The sequence below is a fragment of the Pogoniulus pusillus genome, chromosome 4 (assembly GCF_015220805.1).
Source record: "Pogoniulus pusillus isolate bPogPus1 chromosome 4, bPogPus1.pri, whole genome shotgun sequence".
Taxonomy (NCBI): domain Eukaryota; kingdom Metazoa; phylum Chordata; class Aves; order Piciformes; family Lybiidae; genus Pogoniulus; species Pogoniulus pusillus.
Genome location: NC_087267.1, coordinates 45695358 through 45717821, shown reverse-complemented (window position 1 = coordinate 45717821; position 22464 = coordinate 45695358).

Here is a 22464-nt window from a genome sequence, read left to right as displayed (position 1 = left end):
TCGCTTCCAACCTCATTGATTCTATGATTCTATGACTCTCAAAGCAAATAAAGTGGTCTCATGTTGAGATGAAACTTCCTGGACTTCAGTTTGTGTTGCTGGGTACTGAAATGAACCTGGCCCCATCATCTTGATACCTGCCCTTTAGGTATTGATTAGCATTGAGAAGATCCCCTCTCAGACTGCTCTTCTTCAGGCTAAACAGCCCCAGATCTCAGCCTCCCCTCACAACACCCCAGAAGACCAGGCAGATTCTTCTTTTCCCCTCTCCCACCTGCGATTTCCAAAGCTATTGCTGGGGGCAGCTGCCAAAGCCCAAACAAATCCCAAGTGCCCTCCAAACAAGAGACTAATTTAATTTCAAATTGATTTGCACTCTGGCTACGAGACACTTGATTTTGTAATGTTTAACAGTAGCATGAACCTAAAAAGAGCATCTAACAGTGATCACCATCTGAGCCATGACTTGCTGGGGTATGTTCCACCAGCTGAACGTAGCTGTTCAACTGGCATGGTGACTCCTCCACGATATGAAACTTTCCTGGCATCATTTCCCACTCCTCCAGTCATTTGTGCATATGCTCAGCACATGGTCCCAAAGCTTGCATGATGATTTTGCCATCTATAAAAGGCACACTGACTTTTCATCAATGAGATGCACATTGTTATTTGACAAGAACAATGCGCTCCAAGAACAGCCTCACAATAGCTTCCATCAATCAAGCGCTGGGTGGAAAATCAAAGATGACAATGAAACCTACAGCATTAAATAACCCACAGTGCTGGAAATTAATCAGGAAGGTGGTGTGCTTGAAAAACAAATGTGTTTTTAATAAATTGGATTTCAGTATCACTTACAAGCCATGGATTACCAGATGAATGGAAGCTGTTTTGATCTGCGCCGATAGACTCCAGGAGAGCTTGCCCATGAATGCATTGAAGCCATTGATGTCACTGTAAGCCTGCTGGGCTTGGTGGCATTTAAGTAAGGTGGACATGATTCTTTTTAATGCATACAGAATACATGCTTATAAAAACCCCAGCCTAAGCCTCTGTTCCTGCTCCCAAGTATTCCCAGACAATCTATAACCTCTATAAAATCTCCTTCCCAACACATAACGGTCACCCCTTGAGGAAAAGATGAAAGAGAATGCAGAGTGTATGACACAAATGAATGGTGTCACCAGCTGTCTGAGTGGGAGAAACTTGGGTGTGACACGAAAAGGGACAGATAAAGCTTCTCCAGAAAGAGCAGCAAAGGTAAACGACTCATACTGTGTAAAGGGCTAGTAATATGACTAGTATTCTTAAGTGCCATACAGCTATTATTAACTCACTCCTTGGAGCAAGAGGAGAATGAGTAAGCTCTGTTTTCATACAATCATAGAATCATTTTGCTTGGAAGAAACCTTTAAGATCATTAAGTCCAACCATTAACCCAGCACTGCCAGGTCACGACTAAACCATGCCCCTCAGCACCACATCCACACGGCTTTTAAGTCCTGAGTAAGAGGACACTGCCCTGCTCTGGGCAGCCTCTTCCTGCCTTTCTCCCCTGAAAGGGCTTGACAACTCTTTCAGGGAAGAACATTTTCTTCATGTCCAACCTAAACATCCCCTGGTGACACTTGAGTGGTTGCTTAGTCTGGAGAGGAGGAGGCTGAGGGCAGATGGCATTGCTCTCTACAATTCCCTGACAGGAGGTTGGAGAGAGGTGGGGTTCAGCCTCTACTCCCTGGTGTCAGGTGACAGAACAAAAGGAAATTGTCTGAAAATGTACCAGGGAAGGTTTATGTTTGAGATCAGGAAAATCTTATTGGCTGAAAGAGTGGTCAGGCATCGGAAGAGGCTGCCCAGGGAAGTGGTAGTCACCATCCCTGGAGGTGTTCAAGAAATCTATGGACATGGCACTTCAGGACATGGTTCAATGGCCAAGGTGGTGGTAGGTTGAAAGTTGGATTTGATCATCTTAGAGGTCTTTTCCAACCAAAACAATTCTATGAATACAGTCCTTGAGATTTGGCTTTTGAAACTAGCACCTGTGGGAACAATTTCAGCTACAAAGGACTGGAGTTTGAAGAACAAGAACCACAGGAATTTAGCTTGGTATTTGGTGAAGCCTTGAGCTTTTCATTTGTTCTACTGAGTGACGTGTCCTCTTAAGAGACTGAAAATGCAGATGACTTTACCTCAGACTTAAAATGTCTTTAATGATGACAGGAATATGCAGGAAACCAAAAAGCCCATGGAGAGCAGAAAGAGACTTACAGTTGTGTCCCAATACATGAGATCAGGGGAATAAAACTGAGAGTCAACAAATTAAAATGTGAGGTAAAGAAGTATTTTTGCAAAGATTTCTTAGTCTGAAGATCTTATGGAGATTACAAAGATGATGAGGAGCCTGGAGCATCTCTATTAGGAGGAGAGGCTGAGAGACTTGGGGCTCTCAAGCATGGAGAAGAGCAGCCTGAGAGGCGAGCTCAATACTCAGCAAGAGGTAAAGGGTGAGGGGCAAGAGGATGCGACCAGACTCTTTTCCATGGTGTCCAATGATGGGACATAGGGCAATGGACACAAAGTAGAACTCAGGAGGTTCCATCTCCTGGAGATAAGGAGGCTCAGGGGTGATCACACTGCTGTGTACAACTACCTGAAGAGAGGCTGTAGCAGGTGGGGGTTGGTCTCTTCTGCCAGGCAAGCAGCAAGAGAACAAGGGGACACAGTCTCAAGTTGTGGCATAGGAGGTCTAGGCTGGATGTTAGGAGGAAGTTCACAGGATGTTAGGGGTTGGAAGGGACCCAAGGAGATCATCAAGTCCAACCCCTCTCCCAGAGCAGGACAATACTATCTAACACAGAGCACAGAGGAACACACCCAGACAGGCCTTGAAAGTCTCCAGAGAAGGAGACTCCACAACCTTCCTGGGCAGCCTGTTCCAGTGCTCTGGGACCCTTACAATAAGGAAGTTTCCCCTTGTGTTGAGGCAGAACCTCCTGTGCTGCAACTTACACCCATTGCTCCTTGTCCTATCACAGGAAGCAAGTGAGCAGAGCCTGTTCCCCTGCTCCTGACCAGCACTCAGATATTTATAAACACTTTTCAAATCCCCTCTAAGTCTTCTCTTTTCCAGAGTAAAAAGCCCCAGATCCCTCAGCCTCTCCTCATAAGCCATGACCTCCAGTCCCCTAATCACTCCCTTAGCCCTCCACTGGACTGTCTCCAGCAGATTTCTGTCCCTCTTCAATGGGGGAGTCCAAAGCTGAACACAGTATTCTTCACAGAGAGAGTGATTGGCATTGGAATGGGCTGCCCAGGGAGGTGGTGGAGTCACCATCTCTGGAGATGTTCAAGAAAAGCCTGGATGAGGCACTTAGTGCCATGGTCTGGTTGATTGGACAGGGCTGGGTGCTAGGTTGGACTGGATGAGCTTGGAGGTCTTTTCAAACTTGGCTGATTCTATGATCTCAACACAAGGAAGACCTTTTTTCCTCTAAGGTTGCCCAGGAAGGTTGTGGATCTCCGGAGAGATTCTAAACTGATTTGGATATTGCCATCCTGTGCAACCTGCTGTGGGTGACTCTACTTCAGCAGGGGGATTGGACTGAATGATCTCCAGAGGTCCCTTCCAATCTCTACCAGTTCTGCAGTTCTGTGATCATTTAAAGGCAAACCCAGATGCATTACCAAAGCCATTCCCACCTGGAACCAACCTCCCATTGACTTCAGAGGGAATTATCTTTATAGCCTACACAGGATTAGCAAACTTGAAAAAAAGAAAACAGAGCACAAGCTCGAGTCTTTAAATCCCCCTGATCTCAGCCACAGCTGTCAGCATATCAAAGGAGAAAGAGGCAGACCTCTAGCTTCTGTGATTTCTTGTCCAGCCCAGTTGATCTCACACATCCTGGGCTCTTCTCTTCTCTGCAATTAGGCTGGTAATTAAGAAATAATAGCATAATATAATCGGGTAGTCGCTGGCTAGCACCGTTAGCATCAGGGCTGAATTGAGCAGTAATCTGCAAAGGATGTTATTACTATTACAAAAATTAAGATCTGCCTCCCCAGCCAATCAATCCAGCAGATATATACCAACAATCAACTTGTTAAAAATGACTTCTATAAATTACCCAGTCTTTCATCTAATGGAGCTCGAAACAGCTGCGAGACAATTTGGAGCTGATGGAAGCATACGCCGGGAGCTCTTTTTCATCCCAATGCCTTCCCATTCTCCTCAAAGCTGTTGTACTGTAGCTGGCGTCATTGTTTAATGCACCCATGTGAAAACAGACTGTATTTCACACCCTGGGTTAGCAAAGTCATTTTGGCAGATATGCTCAAGAATATCTGCATTTAATATGGGTGGAATAATTCAATTTCCTCCCTATTATTTCAGCTACGCACTTCCAATCTCCTTAATTCTTCATTAAACTCTCTGGGCTTGGGGGATGTTGCTGTGGTTTATGATCTGCCATACTTTTTGCCGGTGAGCATGGAAAGACACACAGAGGAGCAGTTATAATCATGTATTTTTTAGTCAGATATACTTGTGATTTCAGCTAAATCAGAGCAATTTAGCACTTTGCTTTGCTTGTCGAATCACAGAATCATTTCGATTGGAAAAGACCTTTAAGGTCATTGAGTCCAACTGTTCTCTAATGCTACCAAGTCTGGTGCTAAACCATGTCCCTCAGCACAACATCCCAATGGCTTTTAAACACCTCCAGGATGGGGATTCAGCCACCTCCCTGGGGAGCAGAGTTTGAGAACCCTTTCAGTAAATAATTTTCTTCTTATACCCAATCTAAACCTCCCTGGTGCAACTTGAGATCATTTCCTCTTGTCCTATCACTTCTTAGTATGGAGAAGAGACCAACTCTCACCTTGCCCCACCTTGCTCAACCTTCATGGATTTGTAGTGAGCGAGGAGGTCTCCCCTCAGTTTCCTTTTCTCCAGGATGAACAACTCTAGTTCTCTCAGCTACTCCTCACAAGATTTGTTCTCTGGACCCTTTAGCAGCTTCGCTGCCTGGCTATGCTGCATGTTCCTGCTGCTGATTGCTGGCACTTGGGTTTTAATCATGGACTGTATAACTGGATTTCTGGGTGTCAGGCTCTTCCTTTTGCATCTCCATCCTGGCTATTTCCCAGCCCAGACTGCTCCACCTGAAAGCCATCAAGTAGCATTTCTCTATCTGCAAGCTACTACTAGTGTGATAGTGGAAGGGACAAGGTGAAATTACTATTGTTCATATTAGCTGGTCTGTTAAGGAAAATCCTGTCTGGGGAGGGAAGAGACCTTGCCATTGTCCATGTGGAGCAGTTGTGTGGTCTGGGCTTACATCTTGGGCCATCTGTTCCTGTGAGTTGCTAGGGAAAAGAGCTGACAGTCACTCAGCTGGGCTCTCCCAGTCTCTGGAAAGCACCTTGACCAAAGCACCTTGACCAAAGCACCTTGATCATTCATGTAGAAACAGGACAAGGGATGATGACTTCAAAGCGGAAAAAGCTTGATTGAGATTAGACATTAGGAAGAAATTCATCCCCATGAGGGTGGAGAGGCACCGGTGCAGGACGCCCAGAGAATTGGAGGCTTCGATCCTGGAAGTATTCAAAGCCAGGTTGGGAGGGGTCCTGAGCAAGTCTAGTAGGTAGTGTCCCTGCCCATTGCAGGGGGGTTAGAACTAGTGATCTTTAAGGTCCCTCCCAAACCAGACTAGTCTGTGATTCTATGACTGCTGGCCAAGAAGCCCTCAGTTAGCTCTGCCCTCCACTGCACATTAAATCCATACCTGGTTTCTAAAGGCCCTGGTGATGTTGCTTTGCCCTGGCAATCACACCACCACCTTTTGGATGTACTTAGAAGAGGACAGATAATTTCTTCTGTCGGGGCACACTGCATGATAATTTGGGCTCTCTGAATGAAGTCTGAGCTCTGGTCTAAGTCTGGAGTGACTCAGAAAGACCCATAGCTGCCAGTAAGATGGCATTGCCATGATCAGCTAAGTGCAGAAGGGAGCATGGGTGTGAATAAAGCTGAGATCACTTTGGTCTGAAATCTCACCTGTGTGTCAATGTGGCTTCTCCTAATTTTCCAAACAGAGTGTGTGCAAATGGGATCTGCTCTTTTTGAAGCAACCTCATTTTCAAATCTTAAAATTAACTTCAATTTCCATGGATCTCTCTAGTTTGCTCCATAAACATTTCCTTCTCCCTTGGCTACCTCAATTCCATTTCCAAATCACTCTTGCCACCACAAAACCCACTCTCCTAGATTTACCTACATTTCCCTTCTCTCTCCACATCCTTTTATCTATGTGCCTCTCCTGCATTCACTTTTTTTGCATCCCCACTTACTCAGTATTCTCTGTCTCTATGGAAACCACTTTGGATGATTCCTACCTGAGTGACCAAAACTTTGCTTCATTTTCATCCTCCTTTCAGTTCTTGTTCTCTCTTGATTTCTATGACTTGGTGTGAATGCCATCTCTTTGTGTGCTTTATGAGTATTTCTCTCCTCACAGATATTCCTTTCTTCCTCCCACTTTTTCCTATGTTTTGGAATCCTGCTCCAGGGTTTTTTTGCTCATCAACTTGAGGTTTTTTATCTAAGGCAGGTTTGAAACTGTCCTCTACAGCAACCGATTGTTCTCTCTTCTGACTTACATCTTCTACCATCTGTCTGAGGTCTCAGTTTGCTTATTATTTCATCTGGGGACCACAGATGAGGTTGCTTACTTGGCAGACTTCACAGACCCATGGAATTGTTTTGGTTGGAAAAGATCATAGCTCCAAGTTCATTGACTCCAACCATAGAATCATCATAGAATCATAGAATCAACCAGGTTGGAAGAGACCTCCAAGATCATCCAGTCCAACCTAGCACCCAGCCCTAACCAATCAACCAGACCATGGCACTGAATGCCTCATCCAGGCTTTTCTTGAACACCTCTAGGGGCAGTGACTCCACCACCTCCCTGGGCAGCCCATTCCAATGGGAAATCACTCTCTCTGTGAAGAACTTCTTCCTAATATCCAGCCTATACCTACCCTGGCACAACTTGAGACTACCACCATGGCCATTAAACCGTGCCCCAAAGTGCCATGTCCACATTTCCTGAACACCTCCAGGGACAGTGACTCCACCACCTTCCTGGGTAGCCTGTTCCAATGCCTGAACACATGTCAGGAAGGAAATTCTCCATACTATACAATCTAAACATCCCCTGGCACTATTTCAGGCCATCTCCTCTTGTCCTACCACCTGATATTAGGGAGTAGAGATCAATTTCCACTTCACTCCAACCTCCTTCCTGGGACTTTTAGAGAGCAGTGAGGTCTCCCCTCAGCCTTCTCTTCTCCAGATTAAACAATCCCAGTTCCCTCAGCTGCTCCTCATAAGACTTGTTAGACCTCATTTCATAGTCAGGGCCATGTTTATTCCATCATCCACTCTCACCTTTCATTCCTTTGCAGTTGTTTACAACTTTATCTAAATTTCCCCTAGGGCACTTCAGAAGTGTAGAATCCAGACCAGGCTTCCCAGAGGACTCACTTTCCTCTAAACTTGTTTTATTGCCTCTGTTAACCAACACACCATTCTTCTTCTTTGGTTCTGGCTGATTAAACTGAAGATCATGTTTGACTACCTTTTTCTCCCCTATTCTACTTTATGCTGCAAAAAAAAATCCACCCCTCCCTTATTTGTCCTGACAGCTAAATTACCTTTCCACCTTTCCTAAATCAATATGCCACCCTCTATCTTCCCTTCATCAATCCCTAAAATCTGCTATTGCAGCACTGATGCTAATCCTGGAACAAAGTATATTGAGATACTCAACCTATGCTGAGTGACTAATCACTCATAAGCATCATGATCCACATGGCCCATATCGCCCAGACCTTCTAGACACGCTGAAGTGCTTCATAACTTCTGGGGAGGTCCAAGGATAAAGAGTAGGTTATGATGCACTTAATTTTCTGTTTCTGCCTGATATTCTCAGCCAAAAAAAGAGCTATAATAGATGTCTGATTTCACTGTAAGTGTCCCCAGTGCATCTATTTTGGGCAAGGTAGATTTCTCTTCAAGCTCAGCAACTTGGTTTATGATGAGGAGAGTGACAAATAATAATCATTTCCAGTGTCTTCTGGCAGAAAGCAGCAGCAGCTCCTACATGCACTCAAGCCAGATCCAGTCAGTTATCTCAGAGTGTAGGAGGTGTTTCATACTTAATTCTACCTGGGCCATGTTGTTCCCAGAACTGTATCTGCTTCTTCCACAAGTGAGTGATTTCAGTAAGAACGATGCAACCCGGACAATCTGCCTTACAATCATTTTACTCTGTGTCTCTGCCCTTCTTGTGGTCCAACTTTTCTAACACATCTACCCATCAGAGTTGTCATGTTCTTGGAGGCATGCCAAGAACAGCTGGAGTGGATCAGAAGTGTCAGTGGAATCCTGTTGTCATTAGGCCAGCACAGCAGGTGTACTCTGCATGGACATGCTTGAGACAATCAGCAAAACAGCAGGTGCACCATACATGGGCATAGCTTTAACTCTCAGTAGCAGCCAAGCAGTTAAGATCCCCAGAATAAGAGTGGTATAATGAATTAGATAAAATGAGGTTGTCTGGTTGAATGTGGAGAGATGAAGATAGCTTGTGTCAAGGGTTAGGCCTAGGCTGGCCACTAAATGAGTGATAGAGGCTCTCTATGAATTCCTCAGCCTTTCCAAAGGGGACAGAAAGGGAATGAGGGAGAGAGACTGTGATACTTCACCATGAGTTGACTGGATTAGCCAAGCCACTGTCATATGTTGTTGTAACTGATACAGGATTTTGGAAAAAAAGAAGAGAAATTTTGCTTCATGTTTTTGCCTTAGGTGAACAAGGCTGTACAGCTGTATACTCTAACACCTCTTTTACAAAGCATGTTTAGTGACTCAGACAAAAAAAAGAATTGGTCCAGATTCGCAGGAGGACTTCATTATTCCAACTGTTTGTCAGCTTTAATATTAACCTACCAAGGTTTTTGAAACCAAAGACTTGCATCAGGAATGGTGTGGTCAGCAGGAGCAGGGAGGTCATTCTGCCCCTGTACTCTGCACTGCTTAGACCACACTTTGAGTACTGTGTTCAGTTCTGGGCCCCCCAGTTTAGGAGGGACATTGAGATGCTTGAGCGTGTCCAGAGAAGGGCGACGAGGCTGGGGAGAGGCCTTGAGCACAGCCCTACGAGGAGAGGCTGAGGGAGCTGGGATTGGTTAGCCTGGAGAAGAGGAGGCTCAGGGGAGACCTTATTGCTGTCTACAACTACCTGAGGGGTGGTTGTGGCCAGGAGGAGGTTGCCCTCTTCTCTCAAGTGGCCAGCACCAGAACAAGAGGACACAGCCTCAGGCTGCGCCAGGGGAGATTTAGGCTGGAGGTGAGGAGAAAGTTCTTCACTGAGAGAGTCACTGGACACTGGAATGGGCTGCCCGGGGAGGTGGTGGAGTCGCCGTCCCTGGAGCTGTTCAAGGCAGGATTGGACGTGGCACTTGGTGCCATGGTCTGGCCTTGAGCTCTGTGGTAAAGGGTTGGACTTGATGATCTGTGAGGTCTCTTCCAACCTTGGTGATACTGTGATACTGTGAGACTGTTGGGTTGGGAGAGAAACTAAACCAGCTTCAGTGAAAATAAGAACAGTAAATTAAATAGATACAAATAGATGCAAACCAATATCAAACCCAAACCTTGATGACAACAACATCACCATCATTGCTGATGCTGGGGCAAGCACTGGGGAAGTCCCAGAGTGTACTTGGTGACAGATGGGAATCAAATTCAGGAGCTGCATTCAGGAACATGTAGATTGGGATTGAAGGCAGAGCAGAGTCCTCCTTGGACACCAAGCATTGAAGCAGAGGCTTGACACTGATGATCCCTCATCTTGATCCTGAAGATGACATCCATGGTATGGAATCCCTCACTGATCAGTTTAGGGTCTCCTGTCTTATCCACTCCTTCCCACAGATGCCATCTCCTAATTACTGTACGCTAACTTGGGACACAAGATGTAGCAGTGCCCTTGGTCTGTACAGAAGCAAGTCTAAGCAAGAGCCTTTCTGCAGCCCAGCCCTTGGCAGTGACTCTCCACATCAGCACTGTCACTGCTAGAAGCAGCCACTGCCTGTGCAAACCTGCCCTGAACTGCAAGTGCAGTTCAGGAGAGGAGCCTGAATTGAGGGGGGAAATCACTGACCAGAGTCAGTTCTGCTCTAGCTCAAGCCAGGACAACATCACAAAGAAGGCACACACACTGTAAGCATGGTCAGTCCAAATGGAGATGTGTCTGTGTGCAAAGTTAAGCACTTCAGTGTATAATGAAGTGTCACAAGATGGTGACCTGATCACAGTTTACAGGTGGCTTAACTTTTGTCTAGAAGAAAGAGTGGAAATGAAGAATTTGGAAGTGGGAGCCCTACCACAGACAGGATTCATGAAGCAGATGGACAGTAGGGACCTCAGAAGTCCTTCTCCTGTATTTTTTCCTAGATATGGAGGGGGTGTTGCTTTCCCCAGGCAATAAATGTAATGGCAGACCCCACCCCAGAGAAGCCAACAATCTTTCCAAAGGTGAAGATGACCTGACTGCTTAACCCCTCTCTGAAACTGTATTGTATAGGGTTGGAAACAAGATTCAGATGTTTTATGAATTACATAGAATCATAGAATCAGTCAGGGTAGGAAGGGACCACAAGGAGCAGCCAGTTCCAAACACCCTACCCTAGATCAGCCTGGCCACAGCCTCATCCAGCCTGGCCTTAAACAAGTCAGGGTTGGACTTGATGATCTGTGAGGTCTCTTCCAACCCTGATGATACTGTGATACTGTGATACTGTGATACCTCCAGCCATGGGGCCTCAACCACCTCCCTGGGCAACCCATTCCGGCCTCTCACCACTCTCATGCTCAACAATTTCCTCCTCACCTCCAATCTGAATTTCCCCCCCTCCAGCTTCGCTCCATTCCCCCCACTCCTGGCACGCCCTGATAGCCTAAAAAGTCCTTCCTCAGCTTTTTTGTAGGCCCCCTTTAGATACTGGAAGGCCACAAGAAGGTCACCTAAGAGCCTCCTCATGATCTCAGGACAGCAGGCTACACTTCAGCTTCATATCCAACAAGTCCCAGAATGTGAGAATAGTTCTGCTTAGAGCTGGGCCCAGTCCTGTTCAATATCTTTACTGATGATCTGGACCAGGGGGTTGAGTCCAGCATCAGTAAGTTTGCAGATGACACCAAGCTAGGAGCAGCTGTGGAGCTGCTGGAGGGTAGGAGAGCCCTGCAGAGGGATCTGGCCAGGCTGGATGGGTGGGCAGAGGCCAATGGGATGAGACTGAACAAGGCCAAGTGCAGGGTTCTACACTTTGGCTACAGCAATCCCAAGCAGCACTACAGACTGGGGACAGAGTGGCTGAGAGCAACCAGGAAGAAAGGGACCTGGGGGTACTGGTAGAGAGGAGCTGAACATGAGCCAGCAGTGTGCCCAGGTGGGTAGGAGAGCCAAAGGCATCCTGGCCTGCATCAGGAAGAGTGTGGCCAGTAGGACAATGGAGATTCTTCTGCCCTGTACTCAGAACTGGTCAGGCCACGGCTTGAGTGCTGTGTCCAGTTCTGGGCTCCTCAATTCAAGAGAGATGTTGAGGTGCTGGAAGGTGTCCAGAGAAGGGCACCAAAGCTGGTGAGGGGCCTAGAGCACAGCCCTGTGAGGAGAGGCTGAGGGAGCTGGGGGTGTGCAGCCTGCAGAAGAGGAGGCTCAGGGCTGACCTCATTGCCATCTACAAGTCCCTGAAGGGAGGCTGTAGCCAGGTGAGGTTGGGCTCTTCTGCCAGGCACTCAGCAAAAGAACAAGGGGACACAGTCTCAAGTTGTGCCAGGGGAAATATAGGTTGGATGTTAGGAGGAAGTTCTTCACAGAGAGAGTGATTGGCATTAGAATGAGCATTGGAATGGCCCAGGGAGGTGGTGGAGTCACAGTCCCTGGGGGTGTTGAAAGGAGACTGGATGAGGCACTCGGTGCCATGGTGTAGTTGACTGGATAGGGCTGGGGGATAGGTTGGACTGGCTGATCTTGGAGGTCTCTTCCAACCTGGTTGATTCTATGATTTATTTCTTGGTTTGAACCAGTAACCAAGCATGGACATCACTTTGATCCCATAGCATCTTCCATTCTTAGAGCATAAACCTTCCACAGACAAGTTTCAGAGATACATCTAAGGTGTGTTGAGCTGCTGTGACTGTCTAAGGAGGTCAAGGGAGAAGGAACAGTGATAGATTCATTAGGCAAAATGCCAATATTGGAAGAAACAAGCAAGTTCTGGCCAGCCTCATCTAGGGTAGGGTGTCCCTGCTGAGGCAGGGAGTTTGGGACTTGATGATCCTTGTGGCCCCTTCCAACCCTGACTGATATCTATGATTCTACAGTCTGGGCATCTCCAGCTCTCCTGGAGACTGTGCAAAATCACAGCTAAGTGTCCAAAAGTTTGTTTCCTATGGATGATTTTTTTTGTACTGAAAGATATTTTGCCACATGGTGCAAATTAGGATGTCTCTGATGATATTAGTAAAGGTATGAAAACTTCCAACAGCTGAGCATCTGGCTCATTCATTTGCAAAATGTTCTGGGATTCCAAGAGCTTGAGCACAGTCTGCAAATGTCAGATGTTGACAGTGTTACATTCAGTGCTAATAAACTCGAAGCAGAAGAAAAGTTCCCTGAAAATACCAACCATCAACCCAACAGGGCTCATTTTGGAGGTTAAAAGATGCTGCACATTACTGCCCCATAAATAATGGTAATGAAAAGGTCAAGAAACATGGTAGGAAAATCTTACTGTTTGGTGAATGAGCTTCTGGAATCACAGCCAGTGTGAAATTCCATGATTAGAGCATTGGAGTGCTGTATTGAGAAGAGTGTATCCAGCAGATCGAGGGAGGTTCTCCTCCCCCTATACTCTGTCAGGTCAGACCTCATCTTGAATACTGTGTTCAGTTTCTGGGCTCCCCAGTTGAAGAGGGGCAGGGATCTACTGGAAAGGGTCCAGCAGAGGGCTGCAAGGATGATTAGGGGACTCTTCCTGATGAGGAGAGGCTGAAGGACCTGGGGCTTTTTAGTTTGGAGAGGAGAAGACTGAGAGGGGATTTAATAAATGCTTATACATTTCTGAGGGCTGGGGGGTCAGGAAGGGGAGGGGACAGACTCTGCTCACTGCTCCCTGGGACAGGACAAGGAACAATGGGTGTAAGCTGCAGCACAGGAGGTTCCACGTTAACACAAGGGGGAACTTCTTTATGATAAGGGTCCCAGAGCACTGAACAGGCTCCTCAGAGAGGCTGTGGAGTCTCCTTCTCTGGAGACTTTCAAGGCCAGTCTGGATGCCTTCCTCTGTCACCTGAGCTAGATTGTATTGTCCTGCTCTGGCAGGGGGTTTGGACTTGATGATCTCTTTAAGTCCCTTCCAACCCCTGACATCCTGAGAGCCTGTGACCACTCTTTCAATAAAGAATTGCTTCCTAATATCCAACCTGTGCCCCACCTTTCTCTTCTCCCTCCTACAGACTCCAGCTGTAATCCTCTGTCTCCTATTGCTAGGAAGGGACCACAGGACTCAACATCTCCTAACCCACTTTTAACCATCAGACCACCTCAATAAAAACATATTAGTCCATACAGACGATCCAGTCTATTTCCCCACTACTTTCAGAAAGCAGCATTTTAAATTTTCTGTAGTACTTTTTTCCCCTGTTGTTTCCAAAAGCTGAATATGTCTAGGAAATAAAAAGGGGGCAAGAATTTACAGCAGGTTCTTTATTTTCCCTGTTAGATTGCAATAAAGATTAGGTAGGTCAGTGCTGTGCTGTTCAAAAGTTTATTTACTTCACACTGTGATTTCTCCTTGAAAGAGTAAGGGCAAAGCAACCTTTGGATCTTCAAAAGCTCTGGCACTGCTGTGACTACTGCAAGAGAAATTTGTGTATTGTTGAGTTGGAAGTGAGCTGTTCGATGCCACCAGAGATTCGGCTAATAGCTCAGGTGAGCTGAGAAGAGCTGGGGTTGTTTGGATGTTTTTATATTGCATATCATTAATTAATCTCCTCCAGCCAGCTCTCTCTCAGAACCATTGTGTAGTCTCTGCTTACAACAGTCTTATCGACCTGACCCTGGGGAAAATCAATTCTTGTAATCTATCTTATTACATTTAAATGTATGTACACAACCGGATGGAGTGCAACAGCAGAGGGGCTTCAGAGAGGCAAGGAGGAGACAACAGGGAAAAAAGTAGATTACATGTTGATAGATTGGGGTAAGTCCTGCAGATCTGCCCAGATTTAGTTTTTCCCAAATTCACATCATTACAGATTATGAAAGAGGTCTTAGGGAAAAGGATTCTATGCATCCTTTGGGCTGCAGCACAACCTGGGGAGGTGTATACCCAGAAATCCGTTGGTATTCAACCCTCTTACAGCCTCATCTAAGGATCCCGAAGTCTGACAAAAGTCCTGCAGTTCCTGCTTTTAACTCCTGATGTCCCTGCTGTTTTGGCCAAAATAAAGCATCTTAAAAGAACATGGAATCATAGAATCAACCAGGTTGGAAGAGACCTCCAAGCTCATCCACTCCAACTTAGCGCCCAGCCCTGTCCAATCAACTGGACCATGGCACTAAGTGCCTCATCCAGGCTTTGCTTGACCACCTCCAGGGATGGCGACTCCACCACTTCCCTGGGCAGTCCATTCCAATGGAAAATCACTCTCTCTGTGAAGAACTTCCTCCTAACATCCAGCCTAGACCTCCCCCAGCACATAGAACCATAGAATCAACCAGGTTGGAAGAGACCTCCAAGACCATCTAGTCCAACCTAGCACCCAGCTCTATCCAGTCATCTAGACTATGGCTCTAAGTCATCATCATCATAGATCATCTCCTCTCCCTCTACACTGCCCCACTGAGATCACATCTGCAGTATTGTGTCCAGTTCTGAGCTCTCCAGTTCAAGAGAGACAGGGAACTACAAGACTGCAGGATTGTCTAAGACACAATGGTTGTAGTCAAAAGAACAGGAAAAGCTCCACATTTACTTGGTGGACACACCAAATGTGAGCATCACTTTGCTCTGACTCGAGGCATGAAAATGGGGAGTCAGATAGTGGTAATCAAAATGTATTGATGTCTGAGCAGGTGTTGCCTGAGATGATATTAAACTGCAAAGAAAACTTAGTTGTTGCTGGTAAACCTGACCTGGACACGAGGTTATGAGGAGGATATTTATACCCTGTGAGGATGGTGAAACATTGGCCTAGGTTGCCCAGAGAGGTAGTAGAAGCCCCATCCCCAGAAACACTCCAGGTCAGGTTGGACTGGACTGTGAACAACCTGATCTAGTTGAAGATGTCCCTGCTGACTGCAGGTGGGTTGGGCTAGATGGGCTTTAAAAGTTCCTTCCAAACCAACCCATTCTATGATTCTGCCATCATAAGTGACAGTAGGAATGACATTATGTCTGAAACAGAAGTAATTGACTGTATTGTCGTTATTCTTCCTTTCATTAACTGTGAGCATAAATGAAAGGAGGTTGAGTAAAGTGGGTGCCAGTCTCTTCCCTAGTAACAAGTGATAGGACAAGAGGAAATGGCCTCAAGCTGCACCAAGGGAGGTTTAAATTAGATATTAGAAGAGAATTCTTCACTGAAAGGGTTCTCAAACACTGGAACAGGCTCCCCAGGGAAGTGGCTGAATCCCTATCCTTGAAGGTGTTTAAAAGACGCAGAGATGTGGCACTGATGGACATGGTTTAGCACCACACTTGGTAGAATTAGAGAGTGGTTGTACTCAATGACCTTAAAGGTCTTTTCCAACCAAAATAATTCTATTATTTTACGATTTTGATCCATCAAGAAAGGAGAAGCTGATGTGCAGGCACCACAAAAAGTCTCTCAAGACAGAGGGCTGACTTGTAGAAGGGATGGAGCTCTTGATATGAGCTGATTTTTTGGTTTAAAAGCAGTGGATTCTTTAGAAGTGGCCAATAAAAGCCCTGGAGACTACCCATCTAAGCCAGCATAGAACACTCATCTCTGGTGTTATCCCTTTTCCAGCTATGCCCTCACCTGAGGTAGAAAATGGGTGAGGCTGCCATAGCAATCTGGATCCAGAGAAGCCTTCTTGTTACCCACAACCATCCTGGAGTACTTCAAAGTTGGTGCAAGCACTTGAGATAGCACCCAAATGATGTGAAAATGCAATTTTATAGTGGAAGTCTGAGCAGGCAACCGAGATGTGTCAGAAAGGTACCTACCAGCCTTCTCCTCTAACAGCTTTGCACCTCTCTTTTACCTTTGCTTCATAAGCAAACTTCAGAGAAAAGGGATAGGAAGATCTAAAAACCTTGCTTTGGCTTCCTTCCCTCTGACAACACAGGCAATGACAAATCTGAGATGCTGCCAGCCCTCCTTCAAGGGCTGGATTGATGTCCCTGCCTCGTGGTTAGACCCAGCTGGGAGAAGGGGAATTAGACCTTGTCTTTCAATTACTGGTGTTTTGCTCAGGGCCGCACATTGAAGCCTCCCAGTGGAGAAGTCCTTCTTAGTGCTTATAATCTCTGGATTGTATTTGAAAATAAAGCTTTTAATTAAAACTGGCATTTCTCAGCTTCCCACTGGCAGCAGACATCTGCCTGTGCAGAAATATCTTTTGTGACACTTGTGGTGCAGCAGCCCAGTGTTCAAGGGAGTAAACTAATTCCCTGCTCTCCTGCCATCAGATGAGATGTGAAAGACAAGCTCCTCAACGCTTACGTCCATTAAAGATCCCACAGCATTTTGTGACAGCAAGGAGGCTAACCCTAGTGACCTGGCTGGATTCCAGCTCAAATAATCTCCAGCTCAAATCCACCCCCTCCCTGCAGTTCCTTATGTGATGGAAACTCTTTCCCTTCACATGCTTCATTGTTATTGAGAGCTGTTGAGGCAAACAGTTAAAGAGTTGCTTGGTTGGCTTGAATGTGACAAATGTTTCATTGGTGGGTCCTTCCAGGTGCACCTCAAAATCATGTGATGGCATCTTTCTCCAACTCCAGCACATTGCTCCTCATTTGAAGTTGTCTTATAGAACCATAGAATCATAGCAGGTTGGAAGAGATCTCCAAGCTCATCCAGTCCAACCTAGCACCCAGCCCTGTCCAATCAACTAGACCATGGCACTAAGTCCAGTCTTCAAACATTGAGAAGAATTTCAAGCCCAAAGCAGAGTTTTGGCAGAGTCTTTAGCAGCTGAGAGGAACCACTTCAAATGCCATGACCTCTCTACTTCCCTAATGCTGTCTGGATTATTTCAATTAATTAACATTCCAGGATGTAGAGAGTTTTAACAGGATTGACAAAGTTCCTTAAGGACTTCAACTGCAGAGTCATAGAATCATAGAATTATTTGGGTTGGAAGAGATATCTAAAGTCATCAAGCCCAATTTTATTACAGCACTGCATGCTCACTGCTAAGCCACATCCAGAAGTGCCATGGCTACATGTTTTTTGAACAAGTCCTGGGACAGGGACTCCACCACTGACCTTGGCAGCCTTTCTAGGACTTGACAACTCTTTCAGTAAATAAATTGTTCCTAATGTCCAACCTAAACCTTCCAGGCACAACTTGACAACACTTATCTCATCCTACTGTGTAAGGAGAAAAAAAAACTCCAACTTCCTTTCAGGTAGCTGTAGAGAGTCAGAGGGTCCCCTCTCAGACTCCCTTCCCCAGACTTTACAACTCCAGCTCCCTCAGCTACTCCTCACAAGACCTGTGCTTTAGACCTTTCACCAGCTTTGTTGCCCTTCTTTGCACACTCTCCAGCTCCTCAATGTCTTCTTTGGAATGAGAAGCCCAAAACTGAACAGTGATAGAAATGAATCCCCTCATGGCATATTTAAATCTGATGGGAGGTTTTTTTGTGTGTTTTGAGGATTGTGACATGTGAATTAATGTTATTATGCTTTTTTATTGCTGAGGTCCTGAGGGCAAGGATTTTTCTGCTCTGTGTATTCTGATGTGAGCTAATTGTCTCATCCTTGAACACAGGAAATTCCATTTAAACATGAGAACCTTCACTTTGAAGGCGGTGGAGCACTGGGACAGGCTGCCCAGAGAAGTTGAGTCTTCTCTGGAGTAATTCAAAACCCACCTGGATGTGATCCTGTGTGAGTTGTTTTGGGTGACCCTGCTTTAGCAGGGGAGTGGCATTAGATGATCCTCAGTGGTTCCTTGCAATCCCAAACATTCTGTGATTCTAGGAATACCTAAACCTTTGAAATCAGATTAGACCTATTATGTGAATCATCAAAAGCAACTACTTTGTGGTGCTCTTTAGCAAACCAGCTGTGACTAAAGGCTATTTTCACCTGCATCCTAAGAACAGATCATCATGAAAAGCTATGGACTAGCCCTTGCTCTGAGACCTAAGTAACAGACTTGGTGGCTCTCAGCAATTCACATGTGAATCACTGCTTCAGAGCTGAACTTGTGGGAGATCAGCTATGGGTCTGGGTCTGATGTGTCTGTTCATATCCTAAACCAGCACCTCCAAGTAGCCCTTTATATTCAGCTGCAACAGAGTGAAAGAGCATTTCAAGGGTGAGGCAGTATCATACCTCCTTGGTGTCCTTCTTGGGTCTCTGCATGTTAATCAATGCCTACAGGTACTGTGAATTGATCCTACCCAGGCAGAGGATCAAATATATACACAAAATCAGGAAATCTTGGAGAGCTTTGACCCCCTCCTCCAGTGATACCTCCTACTGAGTGGACACATATGCAACAAGAAAACATTCCTTCATATTCAATTGTAGTAAATGTGGCCTGTGGCCTATTTTTGATTTGAGAACTTCTCAAAAGGACTTGAGTGAGGGAAAGAAGAATTCTCTTCTCTGCAGGCTTTCTTGGAAAATCTTGCCCTTAAAGTAATTTGACATCCCTGGATGGCAAACGTAATGGAAGTGGACATTTCCTTCCCAGGAGCTGGTGCTTCAGGTCCTAACTGTCTTTCAGTAAGGGTCATTTAATTAATTCAGCCACATTCTGCTACCATCAGGATGTTCTGCATTCAGAGCAGGGCTCTGCCCTGGCTTCTCTATGCATATGCAAGACAACCATTAAAAGATAAGAACTGCAATCCACATTTGCATGAAGATCTGAATAGACACAATCCAAAATGCGTGGAAGAAAGAAAAGCACAATCAGCATTTGTCCTGCCAACCAAAACACAGTCAGGGAAGCTAAATCTTTCTACAAGGTTGGTTCTTTGTGGATGCAGCATTTCTGCAAGGTCCCTGGGATACACTGGTGGTGAAAATCAGGAAGGAGGATGGTCCTCAGACTGCTTTGGGAGATAGAATTGAATGTTTGAGTACAAGTTGTCAAATACCATGGTATATATGTGTGTCTGAAGAAGCTTGTCTTATATTTCTCCCCACTTACATAGAGAAAATCTCTGCATAACTCTCTGCACAAAAAAACCCTGACAAGATTGGACTGAGAAGTCAACTGGGACTTCAGCCACATCTTAGATCTTCCTCAGATTTTACATTTTGTCCTGTTAAAACTTCCTCTCCAGACCCAAACTTCTCACTGCTCCAGATCCTGACCTGAAATTGTAACCTGCTATGTATGATTTTGATCAATGCTAATGGAAGGCCATGGGCTTTGTGCTCACCCAGCATGCAAGATCTTGGATATCTCAGAATAAAGCATTTGGCACTATCTCCCACAGCATCCTCATAGCTAAACAGAGGAAGTGTGGTCTGGGTGATGGAGAAGAGAGGTGGATTGGGAACTGGTTAAAGGAAAGAAGTCAGAGAGTTGTGGTCAATGGGACAGAGTCTACCTGGAGGCCTGTAACTAGTGGAGCTCCTCAGGGGTCAGTACTGGGACCAGTATTATCCAGTGTATTCATGAATGACCTGGATGAGGGCAGGGAGTGCACTGTCAGCAAGTTTGCTGAGGACACCAAGCTGGGTGGAGTGGCTGCCACACCACAGAGTTGTGCTGCTATTCAGAGAGACTTAGGCTGAGAGTTGGGCAGGGAGAAATTGAATGAAGGTCAAGAGGGGCAAGAGTAGAGTCATACACCTGGGAAAGAACAATCTCATGGATCAGTATAGGTTGGAGATTGCTGGAGAGCAGAGAAGGGGAAAGGGACTTGGGGGTCCTAGTGGATGGCAGGATGGCCATGAGCCAGCAGTGTGCTTTTGTGGCAAGAAAGGCCAATGCCGTTCTGGGGTGTATTAGAAGGGCTGTGGTTAGTAGGTCGAGGGAGGTTCTCTTGCCCCTCTATTCTGCCCTGGTGAGGCCTCATCTAGAGTAGTGTGTCCAGGTATGGGCCCCCCAGCTCAAGAAGGACAGGGAGCTGCTTGAGAGAGTCCAGCACAGAGCCACAAAAGTGATTAAGGAAGTTGAACATCTTCCTTATGAGGAGAGCCTGAGGGAGCTGGGGCTTGTTAGCTTGGAGAGGAGGAGACTAAGGAATGCCCTCACCCATGTTTATATATATGTAAGGGGTGAGTGGCAGAAGGTTGGACCCAGCCTATTTTCAGTGATGCCCAGTGACAGGACAAGGGGTACTGGGTGGAAGTTGAGGCATAGGAGATTCCATGTGACCCTGAGGAAGAATTTTTTCCCTGTGAGGGTGACAGAGCACTGGAACAGGCTGCCCAGGGAGGTTGTGGAGTCTCCCTCTGTGGACATATTCAAGAAACATCTGGATGTGTACCAGTGTGATCTGCTGTAGGTGATCCTGCTCTGGCAGGAGGGCTGGACCAGATGATCTTCGGATGTCCCTTCCAGCCCCCGACATTCTATGATTCTACAATTCTGTGAGCACCATGCCCTGAGCTGGGTGTCCCTGTTATCTCATATGGCTTTATAGCTGGCCTGCCTAAGCTCACCACTGGAGGCATTTCACATTGTGCCTCAGTAAGTCACTACCCAGCAAACACCAGCACTCCATGCCAGGGTTTGGTGCTGGGCAGCTCTGCTACTGGGGCTGCTGAGCAGACAGTGAGGCGAAGGGGGATAAAAATACCTCCAAGAGGTCCAAAGATTGAGGAGGAAGAAAACTCATCATGGGTATCCCTATTCTGCCAGGGAAGATCTCTGGGTGATGGTAACTTGTAACCTTCTCCCTGGTTGTGGCTGGAGGAGACTAAACCTGTCAACCCTTGGGATGCAGAGACACTGACAGCATAAGCACCACACCAGAGACAAGGGGCAGAGTCTAGGAAGTCTGGGGTTTTTTAATATAAAAATTGGATTGTAGATAAGAGTTAAAAAAGCTTAATTAGGATTTTTTAATATTAGATGGTCCAAATATTAACTGGACTGAGAAATTAGTGCTTTTTTTTTTATATTTAAAGCATAAGAGAATGTTGTGAGTTGGAAAGGACCTTTAAAGATCAACTAGTTGAACCCAAACCATATGTTTCTTCCCCTAACAATAGCTTGGAAGGAGAAAAAGATATTCTTGGGTTTTGTTTTCTCAGAGATGAGTTCTCACAAAGCTATTTTCTTGCATTCTGCTTTGGAGCACAATTTCCAGGTCAAAATTGGCTTTGAGTTTAGCCAGGTACAGAATCAAGGGTACATTAAAGCATCTGTCTTTTGACTTGACTTAATCAGTAATAGCATGGGACCTGGACGGGCTGGAGAGGTGGGCACAAGCCAAGCTCAGGAGGTTCAACAAGACCAAATGCAAGGTCCTGCAGCTGGGTCGAGGCAATCCAAGCACAAATCCAGGCTGGGCAGTGAGTGGCTGGAGAGCAGCCCTGAGGAGAGGCACTTATGGATGCTGGTGGATGAGAAGCTCAACAGGTTTCAGCAGTGTGCACTTGCAGCCCAGAAAGCCAAGCAGAGCCTGGGCTGCATCAGGAGAAGTGTGGCCAGCAGGGCCAGGGAGGGGATTCTCTCCCTCTTCTCCACTCTGGTGAGACCTCACCTGGAGTACTGCGTCCAGTTCTAGAGCCCCTATTACAGGAGGTATGTGGAGATGCTGGAGTGTGTCCAGAGAAGGGCCACAAGGATGCTCAGAGGGCTGGAGCACCTCTCCTATGAGGACAGACTGAAAGAGTTGGAGCTGTTAAGGTGAAACCTTCTTGTGGCCTTCCAGAATCTGAAGGGGGCTTCAAAAAAGCTGAGGAAGGACTTTTTAGGCTATCAGGGCGTGCCAGGAGTGGGGAGAATGGAGCGAAGCTGGAGGTGGGGAGATTCAGCCTGGAGGTGAGGAGGAAGTTGTTGAGCAGGAGAGTGGTGAGAGGCTGGAATGGATTGCCCAGGGAGGTGGTTGAGGCCCCATGGCTGGAGGTGTTTAAGGCCAGGCTGGATGAGGCTGTGTGCAGCCTGCTCTAGGGTAGGTTGTCCCTGGGCATGGCATGGTGTTTGGAACTGGCTG